Source organism: Rhineura floridana, chromosome 7 (genome assembly GCF_030035675.1).
Source record: "Rhineura floridana isolate rRhiFlo1 chromosome 7, rRhiFlo1.hap2, whole genome shotgun sequence".
Taxonomy (NCBI): domain Eukaryota; kingdom Metazoa; phylum Chordata; class Lepidosauria; order Squamata; family Rhineuridae; genus Rhineura; species Rhineura floridana.
In genome coordinates, this window is record NC_084486.1 from 69,107,517 (window position 1) to 69,127,868 (window position 20,352).

The 20,352-nt window shown below is 41.3% G+C and overlaps 2 long non-coding RNA genes across 5 annotated transcripts in view; one reads left to right on the forward strand and one right to left on the reverse strand.

Annotated features, from left to right (window-relative positions):
- LOC133388417 (uncharacterized) overlaps positions 1 to 12,953 on the reverse strand; it is a 25,394-nt gene extending 12,441 nt beyond the window's left edge. Inside the window, exons 1-5 of one of the 4 annotated variants that reach the window (XR_009763799.1) lie at positions 12,882 to 12,953; positions 12,381 to 12,591; positions 11,320 to 11,432; positions 3,962 to 4,078; positions 2,374 to 2,504 (exon numbers count right to left, since the gene is read on the reverse strand). This is a non-coding gene — a long non-coding RNA (uncharacterized LOC133388417). Of the gene's footprint in view, positions 1 to 2,373; positions 2,505 to 3,953; positions 4,079 to 4,136; positions 4,385 to 11,319; positions 11,433 to 12,380; positions 12,592 to 12,881 lie in introns of those variants that run through there. The other 3 variants (XR_009763800.1, XR_009763798.1, XR_009763797.1) reach the window with 3 other exon arrangements.
- LOC133388418 (uncharacterized) lies at positions 12,474 to 20,091 on the forward strand. Its single transcript, XR_009763801.1, has 3 exons — positions 12,474 to 12,527; positions 14,443 to 14,520; positions 19,868 to 20,091. It is a non-coding gene; the product is annotated as an uncharacterized LOC133388418 (long non-coding RNA).
- Positions 20,092 to 20,352: the final 261 nt, after the last annotated feature.

Below are 20,352 nucleotides of genomic sequence, written 5' to 3' on the forward strand. Positions count from 1 at the left end.
ACCCCTTTTAAAATTTCATCATTTCTTTGGTTTTTATCCCAGGGGGGAGGTTTATTCCAAACCGGACCTTTCTCAGCTCCTGTCGGGTTTCCCCCCTCAGTCAGTTTAAAAGCTGCTCTGCTACCTTTTTAATTTTAAGTGCCAGCAGTCTGGTTCCATTCTGGTTCAAGTGGAGCCCGTCCCTTTTGTACAGGCCCGGCTTGTCCCAAAATGTTCCCCAGTGCCTAACAAATCCGAACCCTTCCACCCGACACCATCGTCTCATCCACGCATTGAGACTGCGAAGCTGGGCCTGTCTGGCTGGTCCTGCGCGTGGAACTGGTAGCATTTCAGAGCAAATTTAGCCCCCATTCAGATGGAGTTCCCGAGTGCACATCTTCAATTTCTGCTATATAACTGTGTAGTCCCCATTCACTCATATAAGAAAAAGTAAAGCACTGTGGTTTGGGACAATTTTGCAGTGTGAACTGCTCCCTAGTCCTGGTTGAATGTGGTCCATTAATAATCAGATACTGGTGTACAAAGCCCTATGCTGCTTGAGACCAGGATACCTAAAAGTTTGTCTCATATCCCCATATACCCAATTGATCACTGCATTTTGGATGAGAAGGCATCTTGCAGATACCATCTTATCAGGAGGTCAGTTCTGGACAATGTTGAAATTGGACCTTCCCTTTGGAACTCCTTCCCATCATATATCAAACAACAGCCATCACTATTTTCTCTTAGGTGTTTGCTTGAAGATTTTCCTCTCTCACCTAGCCTTCTAAGTGGATATTCTTATCCCAGTTTGTATCTATATTGGATTTAAAATTATACATAATATAATGTAATTGTTTTCATATATGCAGTTGTTTTTTATATTTTTATTGTAGTGTAAATCACTTTGAAATGTCTCATAGGATGCAAATAATAAATTAAAATCCTCATCATAATCATCTAATGTGTTGAGGCTTCCCCCACCCCACATTTATATATTGAGCGATTGGTCTGGATGTCCTTAGATCTCTTCACACCCTATAAATCTATTTATCTACATCAAACACATAAACAATGAAACCTTTAAAACATCATCTAAGTTTTGCTGCAGGGCCAGCCCTACCATTTGCAACTCCTAGAGCAGCCAATCCCAGCCATGTCTTTACCTGCTCCACACCTGATGTCGGCTATGGGGCAGATGGATGTGGTTTCTGGAAAACTATCTCTTGGGCTTAATTAGGTACCCTCCCAGGCCTATCTAGGCCCACAGACTGGAGGTTCCCAAGCTCTGCTTTAGGCAGAGTGAGGCAGCCACCCCAGGTGGCAGATGGCAGAAGGGGGCAGATAGCAGCAACAAGGTAGTGGGTGACAGAGCAGTGTGTGTCAAACGGCCTGCCCTGTACCTTGTAAGCTAGCTTGGTGCCACCACGTATGGTGGAGGTTACTGTCCTGTTTGGAGTGATGAAGCAAGATTCAACTGTCGGAATTCTATTGAGTTGCATAGCAGAGTTGCATAGCAGAGTTGCATAGCAGAGTTGCATAGTGCTGCAGAACGGAGAGTGTTGAATGAGCTTAGTGTGTGTGTGTTTGAATCTTTGCTAAGATTCTACCTTCCCTGCAAATTAGTCAGACAGAGACTTTAAGCTTTAAAATAAGAAACAACTACTTTATTCTGGAAGTACATGCTTGATAGGAAAGAGTTCTATATCTAGCTGGCTATGCTGGAGCAGCCTGCACTGGTCCCAGTGCTGGCCCTCATCCTGGTTGAGAGGAGAGACAAAGAGAAGATGTCTGCTCCCCTCTCGAGAGAAAGAGAACACTGAGAAAGGCGGGAAGGAACTGGGATCAACATTCCTTTGCTTATCAGCCTAGCAGGAAGGGTAGAAACGGCAGAGGATCAAAGGGATAGGTATAGCCTCAACCAGCAAGAGGTCTAGCTCTCTAGCTACCCTTATTAACCCCATGCAGCCTCAACCCACCAAGTTGGAGTTGAACCTCATACATTCCAACATCAACTGATCCAGCAGGCATCTGTTCAAGGAGGGGCATCATCTTGTCCTTTGCCTCAGGCAGCAAAAAGTCCTGGGCTGGACCTGATTCTATGATTTAAAAATTCCTCAACAGATGGGTGCTGGCTTGCCATACATTTATGCTAACTGTGGCTCATATCAGAGTTTTCCATTGTTCACATCCATGAGAACTACAATCACTTAGAATTAAACACAACAAAGTAAGTAATCCTGTACGAATGTTCAAACATTTCTGGGACTGTTTCTTTTTCCTCCTCCCCGGAGGCTCTATGCTTCCTCTGTGGTCAATCCAAAAATCTTGGTAAAATCTTTTTTTGTATGAAGAAACAGATTTTTTTAAGTGATTGTGCCATGATATTCTTACCTGAATCCTTTTAGATAATAAGAAACATATTGTATTTGGTTCATTTATCTCTGATTGAAGAGTGCAGGAGCACAGAAATGTCATAGGCAGCTTAAGATAGTCAGATTAAGGAGGAGTTTAAAGGCATTCATCTGGAAAGCAAGAGAATTGTATTAACCACAGTAACATCCGCTGTGTCACCAAAAATAAAATCAGCAGAATAAAGGGATTAATATATATATATACTGGGATAAATACATTCACAAGGTTTCTGTTCTGATTCTCAACATTGTTCAATAGTGTGACACTTCAACCCAACTGCGGGTGTTCTAGGTTTAAAAAGCCTGTAGAAGCCAAATTGGGTAGTTTTACCCAGCCGTGGAAGGAAATATTTCCTTGGACACTAAAGTCCCATACAGCCCCATCATCAAGTGGTATAAGATTCTCTTTCTTCAGTTTAGGATCCTGCTGATGAATGGCTAAATGCTGGTATTTTTTAAGTCACACAAAAGATAAAGTGCTACCCCAGACACCCCCAGCACCTCTAGAGAAGCAACACCAGATCCATCTGCAGCAGAGGACTTGCATACACCTGTGAACCAGGTACCTGACTCACCTGTGGCAGCTTCCTCACCAGTGGAATCAGGAGGGTGTTGAACTACATCAAGGCTCAGAAAAACCAGACTCCTCTAGAATAAGTGACCTCCTCAGAAACAAGGAACCTTGAATGCTGGGCTAACAAGTTGCAGCTGGGTCTGAAAGATCAGGTCCGCAGCCTTGGGGTTGTTCTTGATTCCAAGCTGTCCATGGAGGCTCAGATTTTGGCAGTGAGCTGGGCAGCTTGGTATCAACTACACCTCATACGGAGGCTACAACCCTACCTACCGATTCATCAGCTCCCACTGGTAGTACATGCCCTGGTCACCTCTCGATTAGACTACTGCAATGCGCTCTACGTGGAGCTACCCTTGAAAACAGTCTGGAAACTACAACTGGTGCAGAATGCGGCGGCTCGTTCGCTTACAAACAGCCGCCACCATGATCATATCACGCCAATGTTATTTCATCTACATTGGCTTCCAGTTGTTTTCCGGGCCCAATTCAAGGTGTTGGTGTTAACCTTTAAATCCCTATACGGTCTCGGCCCAGTTTACCTGAAGGAGCACCTCCAGTACCACCAATTAAGCCGCCCGACTAGATCAGCCACACAGGGCCTTCTCTCAGTCCCACCAACGAAAACAGCTAGGTTGGTGGGGACTAGAGAGAGGGCATTCTCAGTGGCAGCCCCCACTCTCTGGAACTCCCTCCCGTTCGATCTCCGCCATGCCCCTTCCCTGGATACATTTTGCCGAACCTTAAAAACTTGGCTCTTTGGACAGGCCTTCGGGATCTCCGGGGTGGGCTAATTTTTCTATGATTGTTTTAAATTGTTTATTGATTGCCCTACATTGTTTTATACTGCTGCTATTTAAAATGGTTATGGTTGACTGCATTGTATTTTATTCTGTATTTATATTGTATTTTATTAATTTTAATATGTACGTCGCCTAGAGTGGCTTCGGCCAGATAGGCGACACAAAAATTAAATTTTACTTACTTACTTACTTACTGGGTCTGGCTGACCAGGCTACATAAAATCCCAGCTGCTGGAACAATATGGGTCCTTAGCTCTGTGCAATCCAGCTTATTGCCCCTGGTTTCTGGCCATACCCTTTGCGACTGATCCCTGGTAATGGGAACACAAAAGAAAGACACAATACACACTCAGTTTTGTTTAGCCAACATGCTTTTTATTGGAAGATTGACAGGTGTTTGATAGGCATGCCCTTCGTCCTAAGTGCAAAGGAACTTTCAGAGCTGGTGTCAGTCACTGGCATCATCCACAATACTGCAGGAGCCCTCTGCCAGTCGCCAGTCTCTGGTCCTCCTGCTTGCCGTCACTGTCTGTTCACCTGTCCTGGATGAGTAAACTGACTGAAGCAAAGAACAGGAGCAACTCTGTCCCTCTGGGTGAGGTGGCATGAAGTGGGCCCTAAAGAAGAGGGCAAAACAAAATGGATGGGACCCAAATGAAATCATATTGCCAAAGAGCCCACCTGACTCTGGACCCAGTAGTACTAAGTGATCCAGCTGCATTAGATGTAGAGCAGGCACTAGTGAAGTCTACATACAAGTCCCACCTGTATGACTGTGAGGAGATCTTCAAGAAGGCATTGTACACAAAGTTAAGAGATTGTGATGGGCAATTTTACATGAGCAAACAGTGCTTACTTTTCCTTAATTAAATTTTCCTCCTGAAACCTAATCCCTAACAACAATTTAATTTGCAATTTTTTTGAGACACATTTACTACCCATTGTGAACTGTCAGGAACTGCTAGATCTCTATGCAGCTCCCCCATGGGGTGAATTGCTGAACTACAGCTGGTAGTCTACTCTGTGAAGAACCTTCTAGAGTCTGACTCCACCCACCCAGGCTGGTCATTGGTTCATTCTAGGAAGTAAGTAATATAATGGGTTTCCTCTTGCAGTTGAGCCTTGCTGAAACAGCAAACTACTCATCTTCTAGCTATTAATCTGATCTATGGGAGGGTATGTTGTGGGCCAGTTAAGATTAAACAGTGGCTCAAAAGCAGAAGGGGGGGCATAAGTTGCTCACTTCTGAACAAGAGATAGGGGAAAAGTCATGTTTCTTGGATACTATGCATACTGCTAGAAGAATGCCTACATTGACTGGAGAATGTACAAAATTCAGTTGATATATACACATTGCCCAAACCCTGTTGGGGATTATGCATAATGGCCAGACAATGGACAAAACCTGGTCAGAAAATGCGCATTTCCCAAAGCCCTTTGGAGGCTATGTATATTAATCAAGAAATGTGCACAGTTGCCTCTTCATGGATAGACTATGTGCACATTTTCCATGATGCCTGGTAAATATGCACAATGGCCTGTTTTGCACTTAGCTGCATGCATGCATGCCCTGGGCTCCTACTGGGAGAAAGAGCAGGATATAAATACATACATAAATAAGGGAGGTGTGGAATGTAGCAGTACAAGAACAGGCTTTCTCAGTGGTGGCTTCCCATTTGTAGAATGTTCTTCTCAAGGAAATACACCTGGTGCCATCATTGTTTGCTTTTAGGCACCAGGCTAAAACATTTCTGTTTACCCAGACCTTTGATTGTTCATTAGGAGTGTAATGGGTTATGTTATGTGTGTAGGATTTGTCCTTTTATAAATATTCTTGAATAAGCAGGTTTAGTTGTTGTGTATTACGATTGTTTTATATGGAGTTGTTATGTCTTTTATGCTATAGATTATATAACTTCTGTGTGTGAAGCACAACAAATATAATAAATAATAATTTATGGTGACACGAGACTGTCTCTTATTAGTATGTAACCATTTAATGTGAATCATCATGAATGTTACTACTGAGATGCAAAAAACTCAGGATAGATCCCTTGATTTATTTTAAGTTAAAGCCACAGGGATTAATGAATGAACCCAGAAACATTTTTATGTCTAACTATATATGTTTGAGCCCTGCTTCAGCAATAATTTGAGATTGATCTTTTGGTGATTTTTATGAGAGAGTGGCTAAGACAACAGCCATGATGCACTTCGTGTTACTGTTATAGCTGCATGGAATACCACATTTCAAAATCCCAGAAGTTTTGCAATATCTGAAAAAGCTACTATTTACAGAATAGCCCTATCTACATAATACCAATGCAAGCTGGTTTCTTACTTTCATATTAATGCATATTAGCATCCTAAGGAACCTATCTGATAACACTTATGCACGGCAGCTTAAGGAGCTTAGCACTGTTCATACCTCCATGAAAAAAAAATACAGTTAAGTTCTCTCTTTAAATAAACTTTAGAAGCAAGTCTATTAACTGTTATCTATTATCTGCCACGAGGGGAAACATGTAGACAGTTCTGGAGAGTTTTCTAAATCTCTGGCTGCTGAACGTTAGGCAATGAATTGAATGAGAGAGAACTTCTCTTATTGGATGCTCCAATTTTATTTTACAATGTGGGCATGTTTAAGTTGCATGTTATCTTTATTCCCAAGAATATTGAAAATAATGCGCCAAAAACTGAGCCTGCTGCTGTGCACCTAATACACATATTGAACATGTTTTGATACCCACAGATCAGTGGCAGGGAATCTGTGGCCCTCTGGATGTGTTTGGACTGCATCAGTCCCAGTCAGCGTGGCCAATTGTCAGAGATGTTGTTGTTGTTGTTATGTGCCTCCAAGTTCCTACGACTTATGGCGATCCTATGAATCAGTGACCTCCAAGAGCATCTGCCATGAACAACCCTGTTCAGATCTTGTAAGTTCAGGTCTGTGGCTTCCTTTATGGAATCAAGCCATTTCTTGTTTGGCCGTCTTCTTTTTCTACCCCCTTCTGTTTTTCCCAGCATTATTTTCTAATGAATCATGTCTTCTCATTATGTGTCGAAAGTATGATAACCTCAGTTTCATCATTTTAGTTTCTGGTGATAGTTCTGGTTTAATTTGTTCTAACACCCAATTATTTGACAAGTTCAATGTCCTCATTGTCCACTGAAAAGTTGCATAAATCTTCTGTTGTCATTACTTTAGTCTTTTTGACGTTCAGCTGTAGTCCTGCTTTTGTGCTTTTCTCTTTAACTTTCATCAGCATTCGTTTAAAATCATTACTGGTTTATGCTAGTAGTATGATATCGTCTGCATATCTTAAATTATTGATATTTCTCCCTCCAATTTTCACACCTCCTTCTTCTTGGTCCAATCCTGCTTTCCGTATGATATGTTCTGCATATAAATTAAATAAATAGGGTGATAAAATACACCCCTGTCTCACACCCTTTCTGATGGGGAACCAATCTGTTTCTCCACATTCTGTCCCTACAGTAGCCTCTTGTCCAGAGTATAGGTTGCGCATCAGGACAATCAGATGCTGTGGCACCCCCATTTCTTTTAAAGCATTCCATAGTTTTTCATGATCTACACAGTCAAAGGCTTTGCTGTAATCTATAAAGAACAGGGTGATTTTCTTCTGAAATTCCTTGGTCCGTTCCATTATCCAACGTATGTTTGCAATATGATCTCTGGTACCTCTTCCCTTTCTAAATCCAGCTTGGACATCTGGCATTTCTAGCTCCATATATGGTAAGAGCCTTTGTTGTAGAATCTTGAGCATTCCTTTACTTGCATGGGATATTAAGGCAATAGTTCAATAATTACTGCATTCCCTGGGATCCCCTTTCTTTGGAATTGGGATGTATATGGAATGCTTCCAGTCTGTGGGCCATTGTTTAGTTTTCCATATTTCTTGACAGATTTTAGTCAAAATTTGGACTGATTCAGTCTCAGTAGCTTGTAGCAACTCTATTGGTATGCCATCTATTCCTGGTGATTTGTTTCTTCCAAGTATTTTAAGATCAGCTTTCACCTCACATTCTAAAATTTCTGGTTCTGCATCATCCGGTTCCTCCTTGAATGAATCTGTCATTCTTGCATCTCTTTTGTAGTGTTCTTCAGTGTATTGCTTCCATCTTCCTTTTATTTCATCTTGGTCGGTCAGTGTGTCCCCCTGTTTATTATTCAACATCCCTACTCATGGTTTAAATTTCTCTTTCATTTCTCTAATCTTTTGGAATAGGGCTCTTGTTCTACCCTTTTTGTTGTCCTCTTCTGTTTCTATACAGTAACTATTGTAATAGTTCTCTTTGTCCCTACGTACTGGTTGCTATATTGTTGCATTTAGGGTTCGTTTCTATCTCCTTTTGCTTTTGCTTTCCTTCTCTCTTTAACCATTTTAAGGGTTTTTTCAGCCATCCATTGGGGTCTTTCTTTTTAACTAGAGGTATTGTCTTTTTGCATTCTTCTCTGATAATGTCTCTGACTTCATTCCATAGTTCTTCTGGTTCTCTGTCAACTAAGTTTAAAGCTTCAAACCTGTTCCTTATTTGATCTTTATATGCTTCTGGGATGTTATTTAAATTGTATTTTGGCATTATGATTGCTTTGTTGGTCTTCTTTAGCTTTACTCTGATTTTTGATACGACCAGTTCATGATCTGTACTGCAGTCTGCTCCTGATCTTGTTTTCGCAGAAAGTATGGAACTTCTCCACCTTCTGCTACCAATTATATAATCAATTTGATCCCTATATTGACCATTTGGTGATGTCCACGTGTATAGTCGTCTTTTCAGATGTTCAAAAAATGTGTTCACAAGAAACAAATTATTGGCTTCAAAGAATTCAATAAGTCTTTCTCCTGTCTTGTTTCTGTCTCCTAGGCCCCTTTTCCGCACAATTCCTAATTCTTCTCTGTTCCCTGCTTTTGCATGTTACTTTTTATTGATTTATTTATTAAATTTATGAGAGTTGTAGTCCAGCAATTTCTGGAGAGCCACAGGTTCTTCATCCCTAACAAGAATCCATTGAGATTGTTTACTAGTATACAGCATAAACCTCATTATCCAAGGCTACTGGTTATGTAAATTCATAAGAGCCTGTATATCTAAAAAAATTGTTTACCCAAATGTTATCTAGGCTATCCGAAAAAAATAAGAATATCTATTGGAGTAGCTCAGGCTGGAAGCAGGAAGCAATAAAAATTGAAGATGGAGAATCACAGAGCTATTGTTGCCTGTGGTGTGTATATTTACTCATTGCTTTGTGCTGCTGTCAACTCTGCTAAATTGGGGTCTGCAAGTTTGGAAGAACTATGGAAACCCACAGAGACAAGTGAGAAACCCCTTTCCCTGAGAGTTAAGATCCATGAAGAAGGACCTGCTGAAAATACCATCATATGTGAAAATCAGGTTGACTGTCACCAGATGCAGGGCTTTTTCTTTTTAAAACATCAATAACTTTTGTGGAAATATTTTTAATGTTAAAAATTTGAATATGCAAAACCAGTTGCACCAAAAGATCAAAAGAACTGGGAGAGTTTTCAATTTTAAAAAAAGAAATACAGAAAGAATATAGTGTCAGCTACATTAATGTCACTTACTCATATTCCACCTTTGTTTATCTGGTATCAGACAATTATCAGGTAATTCCAGAATGCTGTGCCGTTGTCCGCAGTGCTAGCTCCCAGTTGTGTGCACCTCCACTCTATGGCATAGACAATGTGTGTGCCCAGATCCTGTCTTGGTTTCTCCTGTTCCCTCTGCTCTATAAAAATCTACTATTGGCGAACAGGTGTGTAAGAGTGGATCTCTCTGCAAACCATGGGGAGAAGAGAAGCAGGATGTGGCACCACCTCCAAAGGAGGGTGCAGTAGTGGAAAGACATGGAAGGGCAATGGCAAGGAGATGGTGGTCGTCAGCTACCTGACTGTGTCCCATGATGCCACCAGGCCTGTTGGGTCAACTGATGAGTAACATAAGAAATAAGTTTAGTGTTGCCCCAGAACAAAACATTGTAATATGGAGTCCGTCTGTTCAGATTTCCAGCCCTTTCATCCCACTCCCTCTCCTGTACCATTTTCGCTTTCCTCCTCTTGCACAGTTAGCCAGCATTCTGTGCCCATTGAGCATGCTGAACCCTCATTGGTGTCATGCCTCCATCAGATGAGTCCTCAAAGGAGGACGAGGAGCAGGAGATTGGCACAGCAGATCCAGGAGAGGGAAAAAGCAGACCCACCCCATAAGCAGCTCCAGACCCTCCACCATTGGAAGATGTTCAGGATACAGCAGAGGGCCCTCATTCAGACTCAGGGGGTGAATAGGAGGCTCCTCCACTCCCTGCAGAGCAACGCAAGCATTCTGGCTGTTTAAAACTATAAGCTCCTGGGAGTTAGAGGGCTGATTGCTAAAAGCTGAACCAGGGAGGGGAGCTTAAAAGGCAGTAGCTGCCAGTTGCCCTTTGCTGGAAGCAATGCCAAGATGCCAGCATCAGACCCTCACCAGCCGTGCCTTGAAACCTGGATTACCTTCTTTGGAATATTAGACATAACTTTGTTCACTGACTTTGCCTTTTGGGAAGATGACCTGGTATATGCACTGAGACACTTTGACCCTGTCTGTCTGCTTTGCAACCAAGCCCCTGTGTAGGCAGCTACCGGCTAATTGTTTTACAGCACCATATATCACCTTGATGCAGCCAGCAGAGACTGACAATTGGGGACTTTGGGAGTTTAGTTTTTTCTCCCATTTCGGGTTCCCCTCCCCTATATGTGGGACGGTCATACTGCTGCCACACTGCTGCCCTATCCTAGCCACATTTAGTTGTTTCATTTCTCCACTGATGTCTATGGGCAGCTCTCTATTTCATCCCTAGGAACAATGATGAATGAGCCAGGAGGTGATTTTTCCATGTAATTAGGTATGGGGCTCTTTGGGGGGGGGTTCTCCCAGAGTGTGACAAGCAGGGCTAGATCCCATCCTTATCTGTCATTGGCCAATCCTGACATTGGAATGTTGAGAAGGGGGAGAATGTTAAAAGGGACTGTTTAGCCAGTTAGAAGTAAAGTTGGGGTGTTTGGATGGGTTTTGTGGGAGATGCAGAGAGAGTTCAGTTGGGAGTTTTAAAAGAGAGAGAGAGAGAGTTGGGTGCTAGGTGAGAGTAGGTTAACATAGCAACATTAAGAAACAGAGTTCAGGGAAAGGTGAAGAATTCTAACATCATAACCAGCATGCTAGGTGCCAGCTGAACATGCTTGCCTTACAGAAATTCTTGGCTTACAAGTAAAAGTTCTTTTTTTGTTTTACACTAATGCCTGGATCCCTTGGATGCTGGAGGGGTGATAAGTTACAAATGATGCTGGAGGACTGGCCATGCATATCAGGACATATTAAGACACACACTCTTCATATTTATAATACTGCTTCTATTTTGGGGCAGTCATTTTATAGTATTTCAGTAACTTGGTAGAGGTTACATAACTCAAGTGAGGTGGGACAGTTAGCTCACGGGGGATATAACTAGGGGAGTGGACCTTGTTGTACTCACTTGGAGCTTGGACAAGGTCTGTCACACACAGTTTTTTCCAAAAGTTTGTCTGAAGTCTTCCAATACCTCCCTCTTGTTTGTGGGTAGTGTGGTTTTTGTTGTACTCTGAAAACCTGATTCAGTAAAGCCAAAATTAAATAAATATTAATTATAACTCTCTCAGTTGCATAGTTATTATTTACTATCAGGAGTTCAGACTTAGTGAGTGGGTATGTAGTTGCTTGTTGGGCTGCTCTCATGTTTGAGAACAGGCAAGGCTGACCCAAGACATTTGGTGACCTGAGGCAAAGGAAAGATGGTTCCTCCTCCCAGTCTATGTACCTTTTTTAGTCCAAGGGCTACATTCCCTTTGGGGCGAACTTCAGGGGCCACATGCCAGTGGTGGACGGAGCCAGCCAAACAGTGGGAGGAGCAATGAGTATAAATGTTATCCTTGTTTGCATAGTAGGCTAGTTTTTACACACTCCCCTTCCTCTCCTCCATCCAGGCAAGCAAGAAGCATTATCAAAGTTCAAGGACACATTCCAGCCAGGCAAAAACTGACTGAATAAAGGCAGATATGAAGCAATCCAGTGAGGAGTATGGCTGGGGAAGGGTTGTGGCCTAGAGAGAGTCTCAAGAGCCAGGTGGAGAAGCCTGGAGAGCCACATTTGGCCTCTAAGCCTGAGCTTTCCTGTCCCTGTTATGCACAAAAGACAGCCAGACTTGCAGTTGAATCTTACTTTGATGCTGGTGATGCAACAGCATCCTTCACTGGATAATGTATATTCTGTCTTTTAAAGTTTTCTCTGATTTTCTCTGTGTTTTATTGTTAATCATTTTATTATGTATTTACTATGTATTTTTCTCATTAAGTAGTCTATACTGTACATTTTTCTAAATAAATAAATAGATTTACTGCACCTGTGGACATATGCTGTATTGGAAATAGCTGGAGCAAACTGAGACTACTTTCCTAAAGTTGAGTAGAAAGCTGTGACCCCAGTGCTGTAGACCCACTGGACAGACAGTTAAGGCTGTTAAGAGCCTTTTCTATTGTAGTCCTGGAACTTGGGACTGACCTGCCATGGGAAGAGTCCTGTGGCTTCCTCTCTGTCATCCTTCTGGAGAAGCAAGGTAAGACTTTCCTTTTTCTGTTGTCCTTTCAGGAGCCTGCAAACACTCAGGTTCCCCCTTCTTCTCACTGTTTGGAGTTAGCTTGACTGGAGGTAGGTGGGCTGTGTGTGTGTGCTTCAGTGTCTGAGGGCTTCCATGCTGTTGCTGTGCAGGTTTCTGAAGCAGAACCAATAGTTTTATAACATGCTGCATGCATTTATTTACTTCCATTATGCCCTGCTTAAATATTTTCAAATAAACAGATATTACAACAAGACACTGTAAATTCCGGGCACTCTCTCAACAGGAAGTTAAGGATCTTTTAGTGTTGCTGCTGGACTTCACAATTCTCAGTAAAGTAGGAAACCCTTAATATCACCAATTAGTTAAAAAGTCTACAAAAGTGTTACTTCTGGCAAACGCTTCACAGAAACGTGAATATGTCTCACTCATTCCATTTTGCTTACATTAAAATAGCTTGATCAGACCTCTTCAGTTGCACAGCAAATGCTGCAGTTGCTCCATGTTTAATGAGAGAGTAGCCAACATGAACTAACTTTGCAATGTGTGGGAGCAACCTGTTATTTCTTAGAGCACAATCATGGTTGATTTTAACATTATGTCTGGTTTCCTGGGACATAAATGTTGCTGTCGTAAGCATGTAAATACATTTTAATAATAGCAATTTAAATCTGAAGGACCAGTTACCAAATTATCATTATCAAAACAAAAGGCTCTGCTAAATTTTAAGTGCTTGTTAGAAGTGGAGTTGCCATAACAACTTGATGCAAAATATCTTTGGTGGTAACTTTGTACTGAAACCTATTGAAACTAAATAACCGTGCTCTTGTGTTAATACTTAGCCAGCCTAGTAGATACTATTACTTGTAGAAAATTAAAACTTTTTAAACAGGGAAACTACTTTTCCTGAAGTAAAAGAAACCTCTTAAATGTAAGTGTTTTTCTTCTTCTCTCCTTTTTTTTTAAAAAAAGCATAATTTGTCAGACATTAAAATAACAAAAGGTCTTTGAAAAAGGATTATGGCTTCTGATGTTTTCACCACTAGGATGGATTTACATTATGTCCCACTGATGTTGTAATCCTGAATTCTGAGGTAATGTTTTAGCCCTTTCTTTTCACAAAAATAAAGATTTCAGTGATAGCACTTCATTTCTTCTATGGAACCATTCCTTTATTTTTCAAACTCCTCATTTTCTCTTGCTTAAATCATTTCATCAGAATAACATACAAATTGGATGCAGTCCTTTATTAGGAGAAGGAAAGAGTTAGAACATCAATGTATTTTGAAGCAACTTCTAAGTAGTTTTTGAATAGAACATTTTGGTATTATTTGTACAAGGGGTCTTTCTGGGAAAACCTTATCAAAATTATTATGGTGAGGTTTTTTTTCCCTTTTAAACAGATACATACCCCATTTCTTCCACATCTATCTCCCTCTTTTTGGATTTTCTGCCCCTAGTGTCTCAAGAGAAAAACAAAAGAGGTATTTCCCTGCAATTCTAAAGTATCAACTACTGATTGTGGAACTTAAAGCCCTATGTTTACATGTTAAGTGGTTGGTTAATCAGATCAACTTCATTTCCCTTTGAAACCCAGTGGCATGGATTTTGACATATCTCTCTAGGCAGCATAGATTTAATTAGGACTAAATCTCTTTTTAGATTCTCAGCCACTACCTCCCTTTCTCATAACAGGAAGAAATGAAACAGTATTTTTTTTTTAAAAAAAACTGGGTGGGAGGAAGTAAAAAGAGAGAGCAACTGTATGCAAATAGAGAACTGTTTATCAACAATGGGGCAAAGAGGTGTCTCCACTTCTTTCATTTCTGAGCTCATCTAAAGGAGGATATCTTCACTTCAGCCCCTTGCCAAATTGGCAAGTTAAGTTTATTTTCCCAGATGCTTCACCCTTCCATCTGCCTTTGAAAGTAACATGCAACATATTCTCATCTTCCCCTTTTCCTTTCTTGAGAGTGAAGTAAAAGGGTGATGGTTTTTCTATTTCAGAAGAAACAGCAGGATGGAACTATACCTTGTAATTACCTTAAGCAAGTGGGCCATAAAGGATACATTATGAGGAAAGTGGTAAGTTCAGGGCTAGACAAAATGTGGAAAGGGATCTTGGCATTCCATGCTACCACAGCCCATGTTAGCAGCATTCCAGTCTACCTAGAATTCTCAGTAATTTGGATATGCTAATTGTTTCGTCTGTCTGTTCTGTAGCCCACTTTTTTAAAACAGGGAACTCTACCAAAATAGTTTGTTTGACTTTAGCCTTGCTCCAGGGTTCTACAGTTTAACTCCAGGAAATAAGTGGTTTATCCTTCCAGAATGTAATCAGGTCATGACAAAGATAGTTCCTTTGGACATGTTAACTGTCATCCTCAAACTGCAAACTTATAATATGAGGAAGAAGCTAAGATCCAGCTCTCCTTTTTCATTAGGAACACAAATGTGGCTGTACGTAGTATAGTCACCAGAAAGCCGAAAGAGCCCACCAGGGTTCTGTATATTTTCCTACATTTCAGAAACCACAGTTTCATATTGAGGTGTCATAAACATGAAATTTATATGGCTTAACACATCTCATGTTCAGAAATTCAGCGCACATTAGCATAATTTTGAGTCTGAATTCCCAAATAAGGTCAACTATATTGTGCTGGCTACATCTAGCTCCAGGATGAGATTAGACAGTGTATTCCATTACATTGTGCACATAATAGAGGCTGATTCATAAATTACCTGGTTTCTCTATTCTTGTTTACCATACATTCAGTTATTAGAAACTGAATGTGTATACTGACACCACTGAACAGTTGAGGTGGTATAAAGTTATTCGGAGGGGGGTATACATCTGATAGCCTGTTCACACATGCAAGCCATTATGCCCTCTTACAACCATTCAGTAATAAATATGCATTGTGATGAACAGGCCTGAAAAAATATGTTATGCACCCCTTAAATCAGTACAGGCAGAGAATATGAGATGGATAAAATGAAATGATCCACTCCATTATCAAGGTCCCTCCTATATCTGACTCTGCAAACTTCTGCCTCAGGAAGAAAAAAAAATTGTGGTGTTGCAGCTCCAGCTCACTGAAATCAATTATCAGCTTGATGACGTTTAGGCACCTACTAAAGACATTTTTGTTTAAGAAAGCTTTTCCTGAGGTGCAACCCAGTCATTTATGGAATTATCATTGTTATATCTGATGAAATTGTTTTGTTGTTTTTGGAGTTTGTATGGATGGTTTTATTGTTTTTTGCAGTTTGAATTGATTTTTAGTGTTTTTAGAGCTTGTTTTGCTCTGTTTTTCTCTTGTACATCGCTTCAATGGCTTTATACTGTCAAGCAGTTTATAAACATGTTAGATAAACAAATAAATAGATGAAATTCCCACAAAAATGTGAGGATTAACTCATTGGCCCTCAGAAACACTGGAAAAAAAGACTCATACAGTTAGGCTGCTATGCTATGTATCTACTTGAGGTACATACTCTAGATTGGGTGAGGTCAAATGATATATTCATAAGAAGCTACTTTGTAGCAAGTCAAACTATTAGTCTGTCTAGTTCAGCAGTGTCTACTCTGGCTGGTAGCAGCTGTCTTGGGTTTCAGAGAGATGTGTTTCCATGCTCTGCCTGGAGATGATGGAGATTCAACCTGGAGCCTTGTGTTTGTAAAGCATGTGCTTTACCACTGAACTATGGCCCTCAATTACACTGAGTAACTGCTGTAATTTCTTTAGAAAGCCTGCTTCCCCACCAAGAAATGTGGCCCAGTGCCTTTTACCATGAGAGGTGGAGTAACACTATGCTTGTTGCAGGATGAAACTACGTTTCCAGTGTTATGAGCTGTTATGCTTTCAAACACAAGGGGGAGCTCTCACCATGCCTATGTCTCATGTGTGAGGAAGTGCTTTATCCAACCAATGATGGGCATTCTGCTGGCAATACACACTGCTTCTTGTGTCCTCTAGAATCCTCTGACTTAATACTAGGTTTACTGAGATCTGAAAAGTAGGAAAGTGGCAACAACCTGGAAAAAAAGAATTCCTTCCACAAAGAACTCTCAGGGCCAAGTCTCTGAAGAATTGCCCAGCAGCTTCAGAGCTGTAAGCAGTCAGTTGGAGGAGGTCAGAGGTGGCTAGCACAGTCCAGGGCAGTCAGGGGTCAGCTCAAAGGGATTCAAAGGGTCCAAAGGCAGGTAGCGGAATCTGAGAGAAGTAAGTGATCAGGTTCTGGAAGATTGCAAGGCACCAGGAGTCTGTCAAGCCACACTAATGAACAAACTGCCCTGACTACGGAGCTATATGTGAAATAATGTTACATAAGGCCAGCAGGGCCTTTATTGTCTCTCCAAGTCAGCTGACTGGCAAGCTGCAGTCTTTCTTCCTACCACTGCCAGTGTGGCACTGTTGAGCAGCAAGGCTCAGGTTTTCTTCTATTCACAAGCTGCCCCAGTGGCACAGAGAGTAAAGACTCTGAGCCTTGCTGCAAGATTATTGGCTTTGTGCTTGTCAGATGGGACAGCATGCCGACAGCATCAGATGTCAGCATGCTGATGGGAGGGAGGAGCTAAAACATAGTATGTAATATACGGCCATTGTTGTGCCATCCTTGTTAGATGAGTGCAGTGCTGTTCTTGTGAACAATTTAACACATCTCCACATCCAAAATAGCCATACAGTTTCCAAAGACATCTTGTAAGACTTTGTTCAGAGGACAATGTAGTACAGAGGATGCATGATTGTGCTTTGGAGCAGGGAAATGGGCAGTCACAGTTTTGTCTTCCAATAACAAAAAGCTATGGAAATAATAGGAACAAAGTATTTCACCAAAACAGACCTTCCACACTGGAACTCACCAGTAACTCTGGACACTTCTATTCCACTGATATGCGGAAGAGTTTTATCCTGGCACTGAGGGAAGGAGGTAGCTCAGTGGTAGAGCACATACCTGACTTACAGAAGTTCAAGGTTCAGTCGCCAGCATCTCCACGTAGGGCTGGGAAAGCCGGAAAGCCTGCAGAGCTGCTGCCAGTCAGTGTAGATGAGGGATCCTTGGTCCTCCAGATGTTTGACTTCAACCGCCATCAGCCTCAGCCAGCATGGCCAAAGGCCAGGAATGTAGTCCAACAATACCTGGAGGACCAAAGATTCCTCATTCATGGTATCAACCATATTGAGCATATACCAAGGCTCTGACTTAGTATACTGCAGCTTCCTGTGATAGATACTCAAGAGGGGTATGTTAGATTTATCCCATCCATTAAACTGCATTACCCCAAGACTCTGAATCAACAAAGAGCCTCACAATCAATCAGTGGCTTGTAAGAATGAAGTGGATAGATGATATCGTTATGTTTACATCCCCAGCCCCCTGCCCTGCAAAATAGGAGCATAGGAATGACCTTATACTGAGTGCGACAACTGGTCCATCTAGCTCAGCATTGACTGGCAACAGCTCTCCAGGATTTCAGATGGGTCTCTCTCAGTCCTACCTGAAGATGCTGGGAATTGAACCTGGGGCCTTCTGAATGCAGAACAGATGCTCTACCACTAAACTCAGAGGGCCCTTCCCCCTCAGTCAAACATTATTGAGACACCACAACAATCAATCAAAGTCCTGTTACTAATATTGCTTTGCTTGGGGTCAGACACAATGATTCAGTGTACCTCTGCAGGCTGTTTCATACATTGTATGGCCTGTGTGAATGCCAATGAAAACTGTTCCTGCAATGTGGCATTCCACAATAGGTACCATCATGTTAATAACTGTGCACCAGGTTAATATTCTCATTATGTTAATGCTGTGCTTTCAAATCTTTCACTTTGGAATGTAAGATTTCTGCCTCTTCTATTCTGCTAAAACTTGGGTTGCTCTGGCTCAAACTTTTCTTGTCCCCCAAATGCTGGAACTTTTAAAGCAATTATATGAATTTATGACCATTGCATTCATTTTTAAAAACACCCTCTATCTTTATAAATATCTTCATAAACCTTTAAAGACAATTACATTCATCTGAGATTGTCAAGTTCATTTTTTAGATATTCCTCGCCTCTCTGTATTCATATCTTTGTTGTTTTTTCCTCTCTTGAGATATATGGCAGATTTATTGCTCCTAATTTTTAAGCACCAAGTGTATCTAGTGTTCTTATTACTCCTAATTAATGTGAGAATAAAGAATCAAACAGGGTATTCCTCCAATGAGTTGTTTTTGAAGAGTGACAAATTAATCCCCTTGGATATGGCTGAAGCCAGGAAAGATCTCTTCTCTGTTTTGTTTCCCTAATAAATTGCAGCAATTAGATGTACAAAACTCGAGGTCTTATTATTTTTATACCTGTTCCACTCTCCTTGTGTATGGTAGCATGAATAGTTTTCCTTCAAAAGCCAAAGACCTTCTTCAAGGTAGCTGAAAGATTAAAAGTTCTTTTTAAAAAAAGAAAAAAATGCATCTGAATTATATGCATTAGCTTGCACTTGTTCCCTTAGGAGTGAGCCCTATCCCCATACCTGAAAAAGTCAGGTTGTAAATAAGACTAAAAAGCTAAAGGAATTAGCCACTGGGACATACGTCGTGTGTGTTCTCACCAGCTGTTTTCCCAACAAGATGATCCAGAATATACCAGGAATGGCTGGTGCAATTTGCACTTATCAGGGATGGTAAAGTATAGTGAAAGTAAAGACAGTGAAAGTAAAGTATATGTGAAGCATAAAAAGGGGGGGAGCTACTCCCCAGATGGTGCAACAACTGGGTTACAATTTTTCAGTGACTGTTGTATGGCAAGAGTCCATTGTGCAAAGAGAACAAGACTAGAGGTATCATGATACAGGGATTCAACTTGTCTGAGACTTTGACCTAATAGTCCAACCCAGAATAATTAAGAAATCTGTACTATTTCCAGTCCATTTCTTCCTAGCTCATGACACAATTATCATTTCATTATTTAACTCCAAAGGCCTTAGATCAGCCTTTGCTGACTTGGCGATCTCCAGAGGTTTTGGACTACAACTCCAGTGCCGGCTGAGGCTGATGGGAGTTGTAGCCCAAAACATCTGGAGGACACCAGGTTGATGAAGGCAGGCTTAGATTTTTGCGCATCGGCCATAGAACGAGTACCTCTCATGCAGGGGTTGTTAGTGTATGGATTTGTTTGTAGCTTCTGACATGGGATTCAAAGAAAGCGAATCTGACCTCTTGCAGGCAGACCAAATGGTGCTAAGGAGGTGTCTTGACAGGAATATATAGATATGTATTTCAGGAAAGTCATAAACTTTTCCCCCTGTGTTTCACTTAAACTCTTCCCACCTGTGGCTGATGGTGTTTACACTGTTCTTGATCCCACCTTTCCCCATCACAATCAGCACTGAAGCAGAAGTTGGGTAGACTGCCGTGCAAAGCACTTATCACTTTATTTTCTCCTAGGAACAAGAAGTGGGAAAAACTTCATCTGGTGAGCTGAACCCAGTCCTAAGTGCTAAAATGTTTACTGCTTTCAATCTGCCTGGCAGGGCACTCTGAGAAAAAGTGCTGATTGGCAGCCTGCTGGCTCCCGGTTGCCTCCCAACTTTCAGGCAGTTGCCACAGCCCAGCACCTGAAATGGTAGAATTTTAATTATCTTTGGGAAGGGGATGGTTCTACAAGCACTTCGGATGGTTTTCTATTAACATTTGACAAGATCTCAAAGCAATTGAAATATGTTTAATGAGATTACAACATTAGATTGGGGTCTGAGAATTTCTGATCAAATTCCAGTTTGCCTAATTAATGCATTCCAGCACCTACTTAACTAGATTCATAACAACAAATCATTTTGAGCTATTGCCAGCATGATGCACCCTGCCTAGACAGTGGATAATGGATAAATGCATATATGTTTATGTTATTTCAGTCGAAAATCCATGTGCCT